This window comes from Apteryx rowi, unplaced genomic scaffold, assembly GCF_003343035.1.
Source record: "Apteryx rowi isolate R43461 unplaced genomic scaffold, aptRow1 scaffold_284, whole genome shotgun sequence".
NCBI classification, from domain to species: domain Eukaryota; kingdom Metazoa; phylum Chordata; class Aves; order Apterygiformes; family Apterygidae; genus Apteryx; species Apteryx rowi.
In genome coordinates this window covers 337,070-357,309 of record NW_020449241.1, presented here as the reverse complement: position 1 = coordinate 357,309, position 20,240 = coordinate 337,070, and the positions used below count along the sequence as shown (strand labels likewise).

At 42.1% G+C, this 20,240-nt stretch overlaps 1 protein-coding gene across 30 annotated transcripts in view; it reads left to right on the top strand.

Annotated features, from left to right (window-relative positions):
• FGGY (FGGY carbohydrate kinase domain containing) overlaps positions 1–20,240 on the top strand; it is a 343,412-nt gene that overhangs the window by 52,496 nt on the left and 270,676 nt on the right. Inside the window, exon 4 of one of the 30 annotated variants that reach the window (XR_003254038.1) lies at positions 12,375–12,640. The exons of the other annotated variants lie outside the window; for them this stretch is intronic. The gene's annotated coding sequence lies outside the window, so the exon portion shown is untranslated. The remainder of the gene's footprint in view (positions 1–12,374; positions 12,641–20,240) is intronic. 30 annotated transcript variants of the gene reach the window in all.

Sequence of the window (20,240 nt, the reverse complement as noted above, 5' to 3'; positions counted from 1 at the left end):
ATGCGGCGGAAATACAGATGTGAAGAAAATTCTTGTTACTTTGATTTGTTTAGTTTGTCACATTTAACTTACCAGATCAGGATTTTCTCATTGATAAGTGACTGATGGATTCTTGGTCGATCAATACGTTTGTATAATTTAGGCAGAAGGAGAAATAACATAGGTAGAAAGAACAATACATTGTTGCTCCACAAAGATGCAGCATACTCTGCTGCCCGCAAAATCACAATTACTTAGTGGAAATGAAACACCAGTTAAAATAGTACAATGRAACCATTAAAAATTGTAGGCACTGGAGACACACTTCTGGGGGATTATAGCAGCTCATTTGCAAACCATTTTTCTGCTAGCCCAGAGCAATTGGCCAAGAACTTTCCCCTGCCCGCAGCTGACCCACATGGGATTGATTCAGGAGCCATAGCAYGGCAGGATTGAATAGGCAAGACTAGGAAGTTCAGCAGTATTCACAAGTCATTAGACAAGCAGGATCCTGACCGAATGTGGGATACTATAACCAGACCTTGTTCTTTCAGCCTTTCCTAAAGTAAATATATTAACTTGCTGCTGTTACTGGACTTGATTGTCATGATAAACCCAAGTACAATAAGCAGGGTGAGTTGTAAGCTGTTTCATTAAGGGAATGGAGTAAGGTGAGAGTGAGGGTAGAGAGAGGCATTAATGGTCCCTGCTGCCACTCTTAGGATACTAGGTAATTCCAAAATATTTCTATTGATGCTGATAATTTGTAGTAAAAAACTGTTCTGTTGGTAGATGATTCGTATAGGGCTGAACTACACTGCTATCATGAAGTACGTTTACCAGTATTTCAATTTTAAAATTATAGAGGTAGAATCTCAACTGATACAGATTGAATCATTAACAATATGGCCAGTAATATGCACTGGGCATGTTCGTAGTTGGTTCCAAGTTGGTGATATTCTGTCTTCTTTAAACATCATATTCCTGTTCCTTTGAAGACAAATTCTAACCTGCTGGTGCTGTTTGATTGTATCTGATAGAACTTGAAGTTGGATTGAAGTAATGCCTTTGTTTCTAGGCATCTTCTTATATATTTCATTTTGAACAAAGAGGAGAAAGGTCTCCAGTGGAGCAGGATGTCTCCCTGCATAGAGATGCTGAATCTTTTTGTGGCTGTGAATGAGATTTCTTCTCTGCTGCATTTTCTCTCTGTGTAGAGGAGAAGGGAACTGCAAAGCCCATGGAAGACTAACAGACGATCCTCACTAGAACAGAGTGATCAGAGTGGGAGGAGGGGAATCGTTAGAGGAAGGAATCCTCCAAGCCAAGGGGTGACAAGGCTTCCAGAAGAGCTTGATTAGAAGTGCTGAAGTTGGCTGACAAGCCACGGATGACAGAGTGTTGGTTTGAAACTGGCACGTGCTGTTTGAACCTGAGAAGAATGATTTCAGTGGAATAAAGGAGCAGGGATAGATTGAACAGAGTCTCCGATGAACCTGGAGGAGGAGAACTCCAGATGTTGCAAACAGTGTGCCCAGGGATCCTAGAAATGAAAAGAGGAGGTAGGAGATGGAAGAAACAGAGTGGGCAGTAGTAGAAAAGGCAAAACTGGAGAAAGAATAGATTTGGGCTCTTTTAAGTTGGCAGAGATTTAAATGTGCACAAATCGGGCACTATAGGGAGAAACAAAATAAACACAGGAACAGAAGAAAAGAATAAGAATGAACACAAAGTAGACAGGGTTGATTTGTGGATCAGTGGAGCAGCTAGAGGGAAAAGCAAACAGTGTTTTTTTTTTATTTGATATAAAAGGAGAGTCTTATTGGAGAAGAGCAAGATCACATTATACATTGCCAGTTTGGAAGTCATAAGCGAGGCCCAATGCAAAAAGAAGTGGGGAAAGGGAGTATTTGGGGAGCAGCAGTTCTGAGGTCTGGGTCAAAGGAGATGAAAGGACTGCTAAGATCATGAATGTGGGATACAGCTAAATTACAGAGGTGAAGTTCTTGTGGTAAGAAGATAGCAGGACAGAAAGGGGTGGAAGTCAGTCTTCAGGGGTGGATTTTCACCAGGAAATTTCTTCTGCAAAGCAGAGGAAGCAAGTATAGTGGACTGACAGGGACTGACAGCTTAGTGAAGTCAGGTGACATGAGTGGAGAGCTTTAAGCAAGCTAAGTGAAGTCATGCTGGCAACAATGTGTGTAGTGAAAGGATGTGTCAATGTCTCAGTGTTTTTCACTCTTGAGTCCCTTCCTCATTTTCTTACAGCTCCCATGCGTGCAAATTCTCCTGTTGCATTGCCCATTTCTGTGAGCTTGCCGCTGCCACGGCAGCAGCCGTGCTGCGCCTCCCCAGCGTCCTGCTCTCTCGGCCACAATCCTCTTGGTGAGGATGCTGCGGCAGCTGCTTTCTTCTGATGTGAGCAGAGATGCAGGTCTCTGTCACCCTTGCCAAGCTGTAGGATCTGATTGAATTGTGGCCTTTCTTTTCTTTGAATGCAGAGTGCCAACTTGACAAGACTTTCTCTCTTCTGCTATCTGATCTGATGGGTTTGGTCTCATTTTTCCTCTCCAACTACCTTTTGATGCAGCTGCTTCTCAGAATAGCCTGCCATTTGGTGATAGAGCTGATATAGAGTCCACTGAAAATACATGCAAAGACTCTAGTGGATGTCACTATGTTGGATCAGTTTATATCTGATTAGAGATCACTTTTCCTTTGGCTGTGTTTTCACTCTCTCTTTCTCTAATGTGTTTAGGAGAGATATGGTATGAAAAACACAAATGAAAATGCGTTTGAGAATGTGTCAAGAGATGATAGCAGTGAATAGAGCTCAAACGCGCGTCCTTTGGACTTAACAATTTCCACACTGTTGGTCTCACGTTTGGACAGTAGGGTCTATGTTTTACCTTTCAAAGCATTTGAAGATGATAGCTGTTGCCACGTCAACCTTTCCACTTAAAATAGGTGACCTGGGGTGTGTATATACCAAAGCCTGGATGGGCAGCAAGAGTAATTTGGTTCAAATGGTTCTCCAGACTCCAGATAGCTTGATTCAAGTAGTCCCCAAGCTTACAGATGTGACAGGGAAGATACACGGTCAGGCTAATACAAGCATTTCCTCTCCCCATTCTGGGGCAAGAGAAATCACTAAACCCAAAGCCAGCTTTGCTGCACCCCAAATTAAGGAGCACCGTAGCCTTTTGCAGGGGTGAAAGCAAGCTTTTGCCCTCTGCCCTGCCTCCAGGCTTGTGGCAAGGGAGATGCAGAGATTTGTGCTTCCGGGGAAAATTTCCAAAAGCCTTGACCCTACTGTGGGGTTTACTTGTCCCTTTGTGAGGGCAGTGACGGGACATCTGCTCTGTCAGTAGCCGGTCGCAGCCGGGGCTGTGTGGGCTACCCAGGAGAGTTCGGTCTCCGGGGATTTTCAGTCTAGCACCTCTCGCTAGCACGTCCATGCCCTCGCTCACATACACCCGGTGCCATCAATGAGTAGTCATCTGCCTGCTGCACRCCCACAGAGCACATCAGGAAGGAAACGGCTGGGCTCTCAAAGTCAGGAATTAAATTAAAAAAAAAAAAAAAGAAAAAAAGGCAGCCTAGTATTGTACCAATTCGTCCCAGACTGAAGGAATCCTTTGCCCCGTGATTCATGCTGAGCTGGCCGGTCCATCCGGCAGCCGCCGTGTCAGGCAGCCACCCACTTTTAGCTGGGTGCTGGCTCTGCCGCTGCTGGCACCGGCGCCTGCAGCGTTTCAGGATTCTTTTGTTAGTCAGGGCACTGGCACTTCCGCTGGCATTTGTCGGTCTCCAGGAAGGCTCGCGTGTGAGGAGGGTTTTTTTCATTAGTTTGTTCGTTTACACATTTGGAACCTGACGGTTTGATTCAGCCGGCTTCCTTGCTCTCCGTTTCCTGTAGGTTTCAGCCTCTGTTTTCTGATGATTAGCCAATACCGGCTGTTCTGGTGATGAAGATGTCTCAAATCAATCCTATCCTGTCTGGCTTTCCAGGAAGAGCGCGGCCCCTCCCCGCACCCTCCGCAGCCCCTGTCATCCCAGATTGAGATTTATCAGAGCCACTGTGAGCAGGAAATTAGCTCCTTTACAACTTGTACTCCACTGCTTCTCATTCGCTTTATTGTTTTAACATTTTCCAGAAAATAAGGCAGAAAACAAACCTACTTCCTCTTTAGAAAGTCCTGTTGTTAACCTGTGAAATGCTTATTTCACTGGCAAGCTGCTGCTTATCTTTACAGCAGGATCGCAAGATTAAAACACAGTTAAAGTTGAACTGAGATAAAGAATAAAACACCGAAAAACATTTAGTCATCCTTAGCATCCTAAAGATAAGGATTTCTACATACAGGCATCAAAGCTGTAATGAACACCCAGGGAGGGACTGGCTCAGGAAGAGTGCAGTGAGGGTGCTACCTGCAGACTTAGGAATGTGCCTATGAGGAACTTATCTGGGGGTCTGGGTCTTCAAYGCTTACACTAAACTGACCTGATTTTTCTGAAGGGCTGAGCACCTGCTACTTCCATGTATAGGAAATGGGCACCTTAGATAGTAACATTCAGGTAACGGAAAAGTGGTTTTAGCTTATTTTATGTCTGACTTTAAAAATGGATATATTCATGTGTTCTGTGTATCTTTCCAAGAGCAACATTGTTGGGAGTTTTTTTTTTTGAGATATGTAAAAGGAAGACATTCTTCTAATTAATATCAGACATTTTTGGTGTTATTCAGCATTAAAAATAAAACTTTGTCTTTGCCAGAAGTAAATTTGGCAATTGTATGCTCCCTGCTGCAGGAAAACAATGTCTCTCTTTAGAGCTGAGAACCAGGCTTTGGCAAAGAAATGAGGCCAAATGTCCATTGATCTCAATGGAAAACCTATTATTAGAAAGATCAGTCTGACCACATCCTGCCATCATTTTCTACCGAGAACCACCACTGAGGTCAGCAGGATTTTTGTGCAAATATTTATGGCAGGATATGGCCCACTTCAGGGCGTTCTGAGGGTTGACGAGCCTTAAACTGAACTGTTCCTTCTTCATGTTGATCCTGTCAGCCCACTAAAATCTGATCCGTGAACAATTCGAAATCCCAGAATCTAAGTTGGTATTGCCTGAAACTGAGTAACTCAGTTCGTGCAATTTGAACGCAGGCATGAGGCAAGACTCTGGCATTGCACAACGTCCTGCCTGATTATACTGTGCCTTGGACACTGGATGGGTTGTATCCTTTTAACTTCTCAAGAAAATGGCAAAAAATAAATTGCTGCTGTTTTAGATAGACCTGTGGCTTTTGCAAGTGAAAACTGTTGTTAATTGAGTAGCTCAAGATTTTTGTTTTTAGCAAATGCTTTGCATATGTGACTAGTGCAGCTAATTTCCTGCTTGCCAAATTCAGTTCTATCAACACTTATTGGAACCACTAGCTCAGATAATAAAAAGGACACTCTCTCCTTTTTCCTTTTGATAGGGGAAAAATGAATTCTTTTCAGCTTATTGTACACCTGTGTTTTCACTGGACAGCAAAAGACTGTGTCACTGACTCATTGTTTGATCTTGGGTAAATCACCTAATCCTGGTCTAGCCCAGGACCCTCGTGTGTATAAATAATGTAATGATTTTCATCTGTCTTTACAAGCTGTTAGAATAACTTAGTTTTTATATAATTTTAGTTTCACTTTAGTCTTTTCGAGAAGGTTTTATTCATGAAAAAAGGAGACTTGTATCCTAGTCAAAACTAAAAGACTTCTTCATCTCTGTTTGGGTGCTAAAATAATCAGTACTCACAGGTTTTTTAGTTTGCATGAATAATAGTATTTTAGCTAATGAAAATGTTTCTTGAACCTGTATGGCAAGGCATTAGGTTTCTGCACATTCAACACTAAGAAATTGCTCTGATTAAACGATAACCTGGCATTTTCAGCAACAGCTATGGGAACTCAAATGGCCCTTTTGAAGGTGAGAACATCCTTGTGCTGTGAACCATAGTTACATACTTCCAAGCTGTGTTGAAAAATTCCTTCTGAAATGTGAACCAGGCACAAGAATGAATTGATATTTGCCTGAAAGATGAGTTGTGCTATTGCCCTGTTTATTTGAAGGGTGCATTTTAGAGTGCAACCTAAAAATTATAAAACTTTAAAAGCTTAACCATTTCCCTACGTATCAACACCTGTAAAGAAAGAAAGGAAGATACCTGAAAATATAAATGGGCCATTCCACAATAGCATGCCTGAAATACATTTTGAACTGTAGACTGGGGGAAAAGAGCCTTTGCACTATAATCTGTCTTTGAGGCCCAAGACTCAGGTGTGGTTTATGGCCTACTCCTCCTGTAGTTAATGCCTAAAGAAAATTTCACTCCAATAGGAACTGAATAGAATAGTTAATAATGAGAATAGAATTGCATATTCTTCTTACTTTTTGCTGTTGCTGGGGAAAAAAAAGAAGCCTTGCTAATAACAGAACTTTCAGTGAAAATGTATTAGTTTAAAAGAAACTGGTCTCTTGGAAACTTTCCTCACTTTGAGATAAAACTTCTGGAGGGAAAAGAGAACAGGATATGAGGATCTGATAGCACAGGAGATGAGTGGTATTCCCAGTAAGAGCACTTATAAGGCATGTGAGAGAGAAAGGTTCAGGTCTCTGCACTAAGTTTTGCCTGATTTCTGTCCTTGGCTTTTGTGAAAATTTTTTCCATTTTTCAACTTCAGTTTTTATCCCACTGCAAGAATAAGACTAAATGCTAAAACCTCAAAAATCTTTGCAAAATGGAATTCTTGTTTTCCAGCCAGGGCTAGACCAGAACAGATGTATGTTTGTGGAGGGTGCTGGAAAGGGAGGTTTCCTCTTAAACAGGAAAAGTGTAGTCCTTGCTACTGCACCTCGGAGGAGATGTTTGGTTCCCCTGCAGAGCTCTGTGAAGCAGCTTGCATTCAACATCACAAAGCAACCGTAGTGCAAGTCGTAAGAACTCTAGTGGAGACAGCTTTGTAGTTTATGTGCTGAATCGGGACTCAGCCTAGGTCCAGTTCTGGCTTGCCCAAAGATTTCATGTTTAATCTCAGGCAATTTATTTAATCTCTCTGCTCTTCAGTTTCCTATCCGTGAGAGTTTGCCTGCATGAGACATCAGTAAACTGCTTTAAGTAAAGATGTGATATTAATTTAGTACAACCTGCTAAGCAAGCAAACCAGTTTAATAGCTTAAGCTGTTTAGAAATGGGTTTAAATTAAACTAAAATAAATAATTTTCAACTTGCACTATGTATTTGGCACAGGTGTATCTAAAAATGTGATCAAACCAAGACAATGAAGTTGAAGGGTCCATGGGCATGCGTGCTTGCAGTTAGAAAGATTTCTTTCTCTCAACTTTGTCTGGAGGGACAGAAACAATCTTTGTCCATGCAGATGGAGAAATAGCTTCTAGGCAATCCCAGAGACGTGACTGTACCAACAACCCTATTAGTGGGGGCCTTTTTCCCATGAGATCCCCTTCCTCCCAAAACTGCGTGCATATAAGTTTTGGAGGGAGAATGAGACACAGACTTCGGGAGAAGCAAAAAGCCTTATGATCGAGGTTACTTACACGGGTGTAATAAAAAGTGAAGGAAATAGTGAGAGAAGTTTTGACATTGATTTCCATCATTGCAGAGGCTAAACCGGTAGGAGGCTTCAAAATTCAGTAACTTTTTTGTAGTCCTTTGAGTGAAAATGTGCAAGTTCAGTCTGCACAAAGAAGTCACATCATTGAAATGAAAGGGAATCCTAACTGCTTCCTTCTATTGTCTTGTCTTACTATCTGCTTTGTCACTGGTGTTCCTTTTTGTCGGAATTAACACTGTGTTTTCTTTGTTCCCAGGAATAATAATAGCAGTAATAGAAAATTACTGCTTTGCAAATCATTTTGGAAAGTACATATGGAAATCTTTAGGAGTGAAAATAACTGCAATGGATGATAGTTGCTACTAGCAATGAAAATGTTTGGCTTAAGTTATAAAAAAAAATAAACGTGTGTCAGACACACTGAAATTTCATCTGGATAGATACATGCAGAGACTGAGTGCGTGATTTTGTCAGATATTAGGATAGAGGGGAGATTGTGAATACCTCGAAGTTCTGACCTGCCTTTGTAAAGTTCTCCTTACCACAGGCAGTAAGCGTTCTTTAATGCAAGTCAAACACTCCAAATGAGGAAAGAAAGAGAAATTAGTCTGAACAGGAAGCTTCAAATATTCTAAGACTAATTGAGTTTAGATAATTAAGGGGTTTTAGAGCAGTAATTCAGAGGAGAATGGGAGGGGAGGACAGTTTAATTGAGATTGCCTGTCCATCTGTGAATTCTCTGTGCGGCCTTCTGTGACATGTCCTGCTTGTCATTCATTCTGACCTGAAGGAGCTGATGTAGTTTGTATTGACCTTATTAGCGACGCTGCAGGCTTGCCTTGCATTTTATAGCTGTCCATATACTGCCTCGGGTGGAGTGCATGCGTGATGGTTCTCTGTGTCGTCCTTGCCTGGAGGAAATGCCCTCCCCTGGCATGTCTGCCCTTTTGAGACCTAAGAGTATACTCTGGGGTCAAGCCAGGAGTTGGGGGGGACGAGGAACAGTGTTTGAATGCTGCTTTGTGGTGCAGTAGAGGCTGTTAGCAGATCCGTGCATCCTGGAGCCAAGTCTTCATCTCTGCCTTAGCAAGGCCACCAAAATCTGAATCCGAACCCAAACCTCTGCCCTCAAATGCAGGGTGGTGGTTATAGCACAGCCCGGCTGATTGAGTCATGGAGTGGAGATGGCAGCTGAGCCTCATTGCTTTCTAGGGGAAAAGGTTCCCAATAGCTTTGCGTTGGCTACCGTAAAGAAAACAAATTTTTAAAAGGATGTTATAATCTATTCTGCATGTTGGGAACAAATGCCTAGGCTGGCTGCACTGCAGGACTGCGGATGCCCTCCTGCTCTGCGACTCCATGCGCTAGAGGCATCTTGGTCCCAGATCACAGACAGAGCTCCCCTCCTGCGTTTAAGGGGCAGGGAGCGTGGCAGAGAGGCTGCAGTGTGACGGTGCGAGCGTGTGGGATTTGGACGCCACAGGCAGGAAGCAGAGGAGTGAGGCTGTCCTGCAGTGTGTGAGATGTGACAGGCCTTGGAGAGTGGTGCTTCAGGCCTCTGAACTGAAGGAGGCATTGGCCTGCCTCTACTGTCTTACAGTGTTGGCACACCCCGAATGCTGCAAGAGATGGTGTTGGCAACTGAATTTTGATTTAGTATTGAATAAATGAGAAATACGATGCAAGGGCTGTGTCCTGCTAGACTGGCCCTCTTCTAGGCCTTGTCCCCGCTGCAGTTGAGGGGCATGAATTCTGATCTGATGCTGACTGGCGCCATAGACACGCCAGCGACTTAAATGGGGTTGGCCCACCACCATGCCAACGGAACTGAAATCAAAATGCAGTTAAAACTAGCAGATCCTATCGCTTCATTTAGAAAGAAGCTGGGAGCTTCCGAGAGGAGAGGCCTCGAAGCCTCTTTGAGAGCGCTGACAAATTGTAATGTGCCTCTTGTGCTCTGTTTATGAACACCAGCAACTTGACTCAACACTCGGCAGGGTGCTCTCTCACCGTAAGGACCTCTGAGAAGATAACAAAGGCGGCTGAAAGGGGATCGGCTGGGTTTTTGTTTTCCTATCTCCTCCTGCGCTTCCACAAGTGTTTCGGTGGAGGAGTTGCCACTAAGCACAAGGGCCCTTTTCTAACAAACAGCCCCACTTGTGCCAGAAAGTCGCTTGTCAGAAGCGAGGAAACACACTCAAGGACGTTTTCATGTGGCGAACAGGGCCGATGCTGGGTAGTCACCTGCTATCATCAGGTGTTTTCCTGGTACTCTGTCATCACGACTGTTCCTCTGGGGCTATTCGGATGTGGGAGAGTTGAATAAATAATCAAAGAGGATGTTTCTAGCTGCTAATTTTCAGTCAGATTTGATATTGGTCCAAGATTTAACACTTCCTTTCTCTGCCAACCACATACTAAAAATAACATATTTTCAGGATATTGGAGACCACTAGAAATCTGTGGTGCTTGGCACTTGAATATTGCCTTTCATCTGGAGATGTCAAAGCAAAAAGTTGGAGCCTCGCAGTGTCTGCTTAAAGTTGAGGGAATAAGTATATTTAAGATGCACCCAATGCATGTGGTGGGGTTTCGTTTATGGAGAGGACAGTTCACTCAACAGAAAGTTTGCAGCCCACAAAAGGATGGGGAAGAGTTGAACAATGTACTTATTGGTCTTTTTCCAGTTAAACAGGGCTTTAAACTGGCTTTCAGTAAGCAGATTGTTAACTAATAGTTCTGGCACAGGGAATGTATTTTGAGAGAGGATTTTTTTTCCCCCCTCTCTGTACTTTATTTTTCTCTTTGGTCTTAGTCATTGGTAACATAGAGAAGATGAAAGCAACTAACAAAAAGAAAAGCATTGTTTAGCTAGAAGAAAAGCAGAAATTTCTTACTGTTTTGTAGGTTTATTGTAATATCACCAAGGGTCAGAAGAGCTCCCTGCATGTTTTGTAGACTCCCTGTTCTGCCATGACTACTGTAGTGTAACATATCTCATGGGTCTTTTAAGGCCTTGGGAAAGCAGCTGTTTTTTCTGTTAGGAAAACAACACATAGGTGGCGGGATTCAGCCAAAGGTTGTGAGTCCAGTGAAGAAGCTTAAATACAAACTGATCAAAAAGGAGCATTGAGAACTAGACCTAAGTTTTCCCAAGGAAATTGAATTTATTTGGATTTTCCCTAGTAGCTGAGTGCTTTTCTCCCAAGACTCAAAGTAACTGCAGAACCTCTTCCCTCCTGAGCTGAAGGAGGACTAATGATGTCTTGTGTTTGATACTTTTGATTGCTCTGCTCATTTGGAAAATTTGCTTAAGCCTTTCAAAGCAACTGTAATTTAATCAAACTGGCAGTGACAGTCATTTGCCTGAAAAATAGCAAGACCATTCCTCCCATCGTAGTGGTGTACGCAGCTGGCCATCTAGGCCACGTGCAATCACCAGGAGCAGAGCAGATTCTGTTGGGAATTAGTGTCTAGCAGGTCACACACCAGCTCAATTTTCCTGTTGTGCCACCCCTCACAAAAAATAGTGGGCATGGGCTGATGGCCGCAGCAGTCAGAGCCCATACTCAATAATCTGCATGCTGCCCATAAGTATGGGGCAAACCATAAGGTTATTTCATTGTCTTTGAGATGATACGAGAAGAAGATATGATCCACTGTTCAGGTAATCTGGCCCATCGAGCCATCGTCCTGTCATTGTGCGACGTTACTTGTTTCCCTTTGGGTGGTTTGAATCATCTGAACTTGCACTGGATCTTAGGGCCTTGGTCCTCTTTGAAGCCATTAACTCTAATGGGAGATGGGTCAGACCTTGAATTACCACCACTGAGGTGTTTTTCATAAATGGGAATGGGGAGGGTTCTTCTGGGCTTTTTGATATTGGTAACGTGGTGGCAGAGATGACCAGGAAAAACTCCTTACTGTGAGCAAGTGTTGGATGTTTATTTGGCGTAAAGAATGAAGTCACCTGCCTGATGAGAGATTTAAATGTTAGGGAAATGTCAAAACTGCCCAGAACTATTTGATCTGCCAGATCTCAGAGAAATTATAACTTCCACCATGCTTGGTGGAGCTGTTTTTGTTATGTTTTAGCAGGATGGCTGTACTGTACTATGTATCTGACTGCAAGCTGCAGCAGTTTGTTAGCTTCTACTTGCCTTATCTGGCCCCATCGTGACAGATGTGAAGGAGCGCAGGTGGATAATAGAAGACTTTTTTCAGTATTGACAATAAAGGTACAAGTACCAGGTCTGGTTAGAGATATTTCATGCCTGGCTGTTGCATCATGCTTCGTGACCTTCAAACTCTTGCTTATGTGGCGACTGTGGAGACCTTTTGATTTACAGCACTGCTATTTAAGTGGTTGTACACCTTGGCAAGGGCCAAATTACTATTTCGGTTCAAGTCTGTGGGTGATGAGTGAAGAGACACGTTTTGCACGCCTGTCGCACTGCTGAAAGATTTATTTATTTTTGAATGTTACAGATTTCATTTGAAGTAAAAAATACTTTTTTTTTGCCTAAACAAGAAAATGTCTTGGTGAAACATTTCTTTGTCTGTTGCTTTACTTCTCTTCTCATTCTTCTCGGTAGTTGCTTCGTCAAGGAATCTCCATTCCAGCTTTTTCTCCAACTCCTGATTGTTCTGGGCCTTTCTCTCCATGTTAGTCATTTCTGGATCTCGCTTGGGTTTCTTCCAGTACCCTTCTCTTCATCTCCACTTACAAAAAAAAATCTTTCCCTTGCATCTTTATTCTCTCTTTTCCCTTGGCAGGAGACAAAAGGGAGGCACTGCTTGTGGAAAAGTAACCACTTTTATACCTATAAACACCCAGGGAGGCTGCAAGAACCAAACGCTCTCTAGAATCAGGGGTGCCGTGTCTGGCGAAGGGATGGAGAGAGAATAACGTTTCGGCAATTCCTGCAGTAGTGCTGGGCTGGTGGAGCAGAAGTGAAAGACAGGACAGCTGAGGGGGAGCAGGATTCCTTCCCAGTCTCTCTGGCTACACGCTCTGGCCTTTTCGGACTACGAGCAAGCAGGTGCCTGTCGGTTGAATTGCAGTGAATATTGCACAAGAAACTGTAGGCTGGTGGAAAGACTCCAGGGAGCCAGCTTCAGCCTACGGACAGTAGGTTTGACTCCCTTAGTCTAGACACTCTCACGGGGATTACATCAGCAATAATTTGTCAGTCTCTGTTTATTTTCCAGTGGCATGGCTAGTATTTACTAGTGGTGAGATTCTCCTTATACTCTTCCATGCTCTATCGTACAGGATTCACTTCTAGCAGAGTAGCTACCTAGGCCACAATTCACATGTTTTTTATAATATTAGTGCTACTGATGATTAGCAGAAGCAAAGGTATCTGAACATCCAGATCTCACTGACAGGCAAGGAGAACATCCTCTACATGTTTTGAGAATCTCCACTGTCAGCTGATGACTCAAGAGCCTCAGATATTTTAATAAGAATTGTACTTATGCAAATACGTACATCAGGTTTGGAAATAAAGCATGAGCGTACATTGCTGTCACGTTCGAAAACAATTCCTTCAGTCTCAAAACTACTGGTGAGGTGAATGTTGTAATTCCATTTCCAATTTCTAGATAATAAGCCTACGAATTTCAGATACAGTAACTTGACCAAAATTACACGCAGTGCCTCAGGACTATCTGCGCAGCCTAACTTTAAACACTAATTTAGGTGCCTGACATAAGAGGGCACTGTCTGTAGGCTCCCTGTGTAGTAAATGGAGAGAGATGACTTGGAGTTGCCTTTTGCAGAAATCTTTCAAGTAAACTTGTGTTCTGAATAACCCTCTGGAAGAGTTTGCCTCTTCCTATAGACTGTACAGAAGGCCTGAATTAGGTTAGTATAAAAGTTTAAGGTAAAGCTGTGTGACTATCCCCCCCTCCTTACTTCCTCCCTTTTTCTTGCAACTCTAGAAGACCAAATGCTGACAATATTTTACACTCTTAGACTCTGTTGCCCTCCAACAACATTAGAGTCCTCATCATGCAGAGAGAGGGTGATTGAACAATTGCATGTGTTGAGGCTGTGATATGAAATAACCTAAGTTTTAGACATATAGACTTAGAGTGTGTTTGCTTAGTTCATAATATGTGGTAGGACAGTATGAGTTTTACAAGACTTAGCTTTAATGTTTTGGGTCTGAAAGGGGCATTAAACTACACATCTTGATGGTGGCTAGGGAGAGAGGCAGAGGAGAAACCCATGGAAAAATAAATCTTTAACTCAAAATGGAAATCGAGGAACTCTTTCAAACACTGAGGATCAATGCTGTTTCATTATTAAACCACTGTGCTGTTGTTCCCATGGAAACAAAGAAACAAATATTTGGAGCTGTGTAACACCTTCCACTGAAATTCCAGTTAAGAATGTTTTGGAAAGTGTTTCTGTCAATGAGAGCCCTCCTGCTCCCTGAATGAAGGCTTTGTGTAGCTGTCTTGGACTCCTACACAGGCTACAAGGTGAAACTCTGCACTCAACTTTATAAACATTGCTTGTCTTTACAATTCTTTAAAAGGAATTAATTACATCAGGAGGTCTTTCCCCAGTACAAATGATAAGTTTGAGGCTTCAGGAATGCCCCAAATCAAATTTGTGACAGTGGTGGCATTTGGTCATTTGCTGTTGGTGATGTTGAGGCTTTTTTTTAATCCATAATTTTCTACAGATCTACCCTAGCAACTAGCCAAATGATTTCACCTTGAACCCAGCATGATCTGTTCAGAGATGGAAGAAAAAAGCCTGAAATAAAAGTGATATTTTGGCCAAAAAATATATTTACTTTACTAAGATAATATGATCCATCTAACTGTTACCAGTGGGAAGAGATTTTTTTTTTTTGTGCTGCCAGATATCCTTTACCTGAGGCACCCCATCTGTTTACATTTGCAGTTCTGGGTGAGGGGAGGAAATCTGATCAAACTTAGCAGGTGCTCCCCCTTTTTTTAATTAAAATGGTGCTATTGTCTTCTCTTTGTCTGCACACTTGCTTTCACCTGCAGAGCAACCAGTACATTTTAACTGTTTAACTGCCAGAAAATTGCCTTGTTACCTTGTTTTCCCAACAGGTTTTGTCTGAACAAGGAGTAGTCTAATACACACTGTGGTTTTCTTTGTTGGATTTTTCGGTGAATATAAGGTCAAAACTCTAATTAAGTATCTCACCACTGGGAAAAGCATCATATTTCATTTCCAGTGTGGAAAAGAGTCTGTGATGTCTAATTAAGGGCAAGCTCATTTAACAGCCTTTCCCTTGCGGGCAGCACTGATCACCTTTTTCTTGTATACCCACCTACCTATTTTCACACAGTTCATAGAAATTCAATATCGTAGAAGTCTCTTCTGCTCTGCTGAATTTGTTTGAAATCAGATAGTAGGTTCAAAAGTTATTAGGGACAGAAGATGGGGACAGACACATTTACACAATGCTTTTGCACGTTAGGCTAAAATAAAAATTTCTGACATGTGAGGAGACATTGTGATGACTTGGAGCCTCTATAAAGTTGTGCTCCTCTTGAGGTAGAATTCATTACACTGCATTTACTTTGTGTAATACCATTTGCACAAGGGTGCTGAAGCTCYCCAAAGGTGGAATAAAACAAGCACAGTTGCCTAAAACTTTCTAAATTCTAATGTAATTTCTCTCATATTTCCTTCCCTAATGAACATTGACATTATAGTCCAAAAGCTGCTCAAAGTTGTAAGGTTTRAATTGTAACCAGCTCTAAAAATCATCCTTTTCAAATTATAGGCAGGCTTGAATATACCAGCATGGGAAAACCTTCCTTCGCTGAAGGGTGAATGAACTGTTCAGATGCCTTTGATGGACCACACACTAGAATACCTTTCAGTATTATCAAATAATAACTCAGAACCCCTTGGCCATATGCTGTTTGAACCAAAGTCAGAGGGCATATCTGGCATGTGGCTCATAGTCCCTGGAATATATCATAACTGGTGGAGTATACTTAAATGAGGGACTAGGAAGTAGTGCTTTTTTTTTTATAAAATCCTGCTTAAGATAATTAAAGTAGTGTAGACCAGAAGGAAATCTTTTGCTTAGGCTAGTGGTTATCTGTGTATCATGGCCTAGCATGTCTCCTGTCTCAAAGGAGTATGTAATTCAAGAAGTGTCGCTATGAAAGGGAGAAGTAGCTTTTGTTCTCAAAACCCAGCACTGTCATGATTGAGGCCACATGTTTCTTTATGGTCCCTAATCAGTTTGAGGCTGATTCCTATTTAGTTCCTTTCAACCACTGTTATTCCAGCTTTATGCTATTGTAAATTCACTCATTCTCATCAGGTTATACTGGAGTGACTCTGTAGTGTGTCAGGCTCTAGGTATACAGATACTGATATTCTTTCTAACGTACTTTTGTTGCCTTACACTGGGTAATATTTTTCTATGTAATGATTCACAGTAAATGTGCCTGAGGCACTGGCTCGGGCTAGAAGGTTATGCAGCAGAGTTACAGTACTTTAAAATATCTCTTTTGGTTTTAAAGAGATGCTTGAAAGGGTGGCTTTCTTGTGTCAGAAATATTCTCCACATTTTGGACGTATTGCAGTATGGTGGGAGATAACCCATCATCTTTAAAAGAGTTGGTGTGAAAACTCAAATCTTCTCCCAGTTGAAGAGTCTTCTGGAATTGCAAAGTTATTGGTTAGGAGTGTAAGAGGAGGCTCGCTTGGTTGATCAAGGTGACTGTGTGTTTATATTTTACAATTATGGCTTATTTTTCTGAAGAACTGTAATTTTATATGAAAATGCAGTTTTTATTGCTCCCAGTTAGTTTCAGCTCTAACATGTCCAACGGCTGACAGAACTTTCTTTTGTGGTGACTGCATCACTGTTTCATCAAATACTAATAATTAGATTTATAGAATTAAAAAATAGCAAGTCTAATAATAAGAGTGCTTGCGCAGGCTTTAGGAAAGCTGAGTTCTAGTCCCCTCGTCCCCTCCAGCTCCCAGGAATGGTCTTAATCACTACATTTTGGGATGAGGTTTTCATTTTGAAGAGAGAACACTATGTCTTCTGGATCGCTCCCTGGAACCAGCCTCTTGCCCTCGAGGCATGTGTCAAGTCCACAGGGCTGCGTTTTATGGGCCGTTCTCATTCTCRCTGTCTGGCTTGATGCTTGTTGAGCATCTTTAAACAAGGGAGAGGACCGTCAACTAGAAGGGTTGCTGGGGCTATAGCCCAGAGTATTCTGTACCGCCTGCTTGGGAAACTGGTTTAGATGTACTTTCTGGGTACATTTTTACTCAGGGGCAAGGAGCCAACATGTTGGTTTTTTGCTCAACTGTGTTTAAAAGATGAATTTGTCTGCCAAGCAGTTTTTCCCCAAGTCTTCATAGTACTAATATGAACTAAAATAATGCACTCTGCAATCGCTGTTATTAAACCCAGCATGACTGTGTTTCAGCCAATGAATGTGTGTTTAAACCAGTGAATTAATGATCAAATCCACAACTTCTAATTGCAGCCAGTACATGGTATTGTAAACATGATGCACATGGCCTTGCTGCCCTATTAGCTTCCAATTTAAGAAAAAAAACTCATTGGTTGCTTAACCCTGTATTTGTAAGTCTCAGCCTGACATAATTAATGTGTGTTTGTTGGATGGAGAAGGGCCCTAGAATTTCTCTTGTGCTTTTACTCTTCCTTCTGTTAATGTGATCATTTTGAATTCATCATTGGCTACAGAATTCTCAAAACCTAACCACATAATTTTTAGGAAAAGCTAGAGTTGCTATGGAGTAGTAAAAAAGATTATTTCTCCTCCAGCCTAAGTTATTCACTTAGCAACAGTCCTAGTCCCAGATTATATCTACTGGGCCTGAGTTGATGCTTCTGTATATTTTTTTTGCCTGGTAAAGAACATGCAAATATCTTTATTCTTTTGTGGATGCCAGTAGGATCTTAAATATCTGATTTTGTTGAAGACAGCACTTGTCCCAGCTAGTATTTTTCCTAATACTGTTGGCCTGATCCAACCAATTAATTAAGTACATGCCTAACTATTAGAAACCTGAGTAGTATCACTAACTATAGTGTGATTCCTCATGTAATTAAGAGATTGTGAATATTTAGCTGCACTGGGGCTATTATGAACGAGTTTATACATGAATATAATTTCTGTCAGGATGGTCAACTTTTTTGCTATATTTTTTACAAATCAAAGATATTTTTGATAAGTTCTGTGAACAGAGGAAGGAAGATTTTTAGGAGCAAGACAGCCCTTTTCTGTCAAGTTCTAGGTTTTCAGACATGCCTACAGTTTTTCTCTGGTTTTCTGTGGGGTTTCTGGTCAAATGGTTTTGCTCGGTGGATATTACCGTGACTTGAGCCAGCAATCTGTTCAGGGTTAATGAGCATAGATTCAGTGAGCTTTGCTGATTTACTCCAGTTAAGAAATGAGCCTTTTCTGCTTAAATAAACAGTGAGCTTGGGAGACACATTTTCTTTGGTTGGACAAGTCTCCACCTATGGTACATCTTATTCCAAATATAGTCTAGTGGTACTGCTTTGTTTCCCAAAATACAGGTTTGGGAAAAGAAAAAAGTAAGCAGTGGCGTGTAGGAGGAGACGTGATTTTCAGAGGGAGCCCTGGGGGCTCTGCAGCTCTGAAAAGCAGGCCACCTACATAGGGGTCATAACCACCGTGCAATTGCAAAGAAGAAGATACAACATAAGCTGTAATTATCGTAGTGAAATATCTTCTCCTATAACGTTAAGTGCTTTTTAGGCTTCGGTTCTTTGTTTATGCAGCACCTGAAACACCAGAGCCCTGTCTCTGACTGGGACTTCTGGGTGCTGCTGTCTTATAAAAAGTAGAAACTACTGAGAAGAACACTGCTGGGACAAAACACGAGCTTCTCTGCATTAATGACATCGCAAGACACAGGAACCTAAGAACGTGATTGACAGTCTATCATTGTAACCACTGAAACCTTAAAGGTCTAATTAAAGCCTCATAAAAAGTAATTCAGTGGTGTTTGCATATGTAAAATAAAATGCTTTCATAGCTCAGCTTTATGAGCATGTATGGACTCTAAGAATTCTGAAATCTTTCGTGTATTTTTATGAATGTCATGAACTCAAAATTATTTAGCAAATTTTGCCACTTTTTTTTTCTCTCCAGGCTTTCACCGTTGCTTACAGCCCAAACCACAAATAAAGCATTAAAATTATTGATGTGAGCTAAGCAGGAGGGCTATTGCCAAAAATAGCAGTATTCACTCAGGCTCATTCTATATAGCTCTGGAAAAATTATTCCCAAGCTACAGCAAAGATCACATTTTTTCCTTTCTTCACTAATAGCAAAAATATTACCTTTCAAGTGGTCTGTTATTCCCGCACCTGGGGGATAAGCAGGTTGGATGAGGTTTAAGGTAGCTAAATGAGCAAGGCTTGCCGATCCAGCCTCCTGCTAATACAGCGAATGATTTATTCAGCTTTTCTCTCCGGGTGCCTTCCCACTCCCTGTTTTTGCCTTCAAGGTGATGGCAAAATGAAGCAAATGGGCAACTGAAACCCCTTGTTTGACCTAACTGAGCTCCAGGAGCATAGCTCTTTGTTCTTTCCACTTTAATGAAGTGTATGGGAGCAGTTTTAATACATGCTTGGGCTCTCAGATAGTATATTTAGAGTAGGTGCTCACAGTCCTGCTTTGCCATGACCAAAAAAGATCTTTTAATGCCAGAAGAGATAGGGAAACTCTGAAAGAGTACAGATGCATACATGTGTGAGCCTGCTCTTGTGCAGTGCATCTAAGTCTTCTCAGACAGGTTCGGTCACCTTTCGGTCAAGCTACAGGGACAGAAGCCACTTTGCTCTTGGGTAAGAATCCCATGTGCAGTGCACTCCTGAAGCCTGGATCCCCAGTTTGGGAGGCCTCCTCCAGCATCCCCAACAACAGCCCGCAGGAGGCCTGCTGCTGGGCGTGTTGGGTGTGCTGTGTTCATGGTTTGTAATTGATCCCTGAATGTACAGAGGACTCTTCGTCATATGGTCAATGCAGTAAGTTCAAACTAGTTACGTACGCAGTGCAGACCCTCTGCCTCAGAGCTCCACGGTCAAGGCCACAATGCTAATGTATGTTACACGTCATGTCTACGTGGGGAACCTCATGGAAGTTAACACCTATCAGCTCATGTGTAAAGCCACCCTGAAACATCTGGAGGGCCCTAGGCTCAGAAAGTGCAAAAGGGTCTACACTGAGAGAGCCCACAGTCCTCTTGTGGGGGGAGATAGGGGACTTTGAGAAGGAAGTGGAATTTCCAAAGAAATATGTGGCTATCCAGTAATGTGATCAGAAAGAAGATGAGAAGTATAAAGGAATGTTTTCTGTAAAAACCGATGATCCCAAGATGTCTCACATTGTTGAAGGGAATGAGAGGCAAAGAATGGGTATTGCACATTGCGGTAAGTTCCCTTTGATAGATACATCTTCAGTTGCTAAGAAAATGCACTTTTGCGTTTCCTCCAGCCAGTGAGGATTAGCTTTTGTGCCAAGCAGTGCTGCTTTCTGCACTGAGATTAACCACAGCACAGAGATTCAGATGATTTGTTAGCTGAGGCTCCAGGTGATTTAGAACAGGATGCC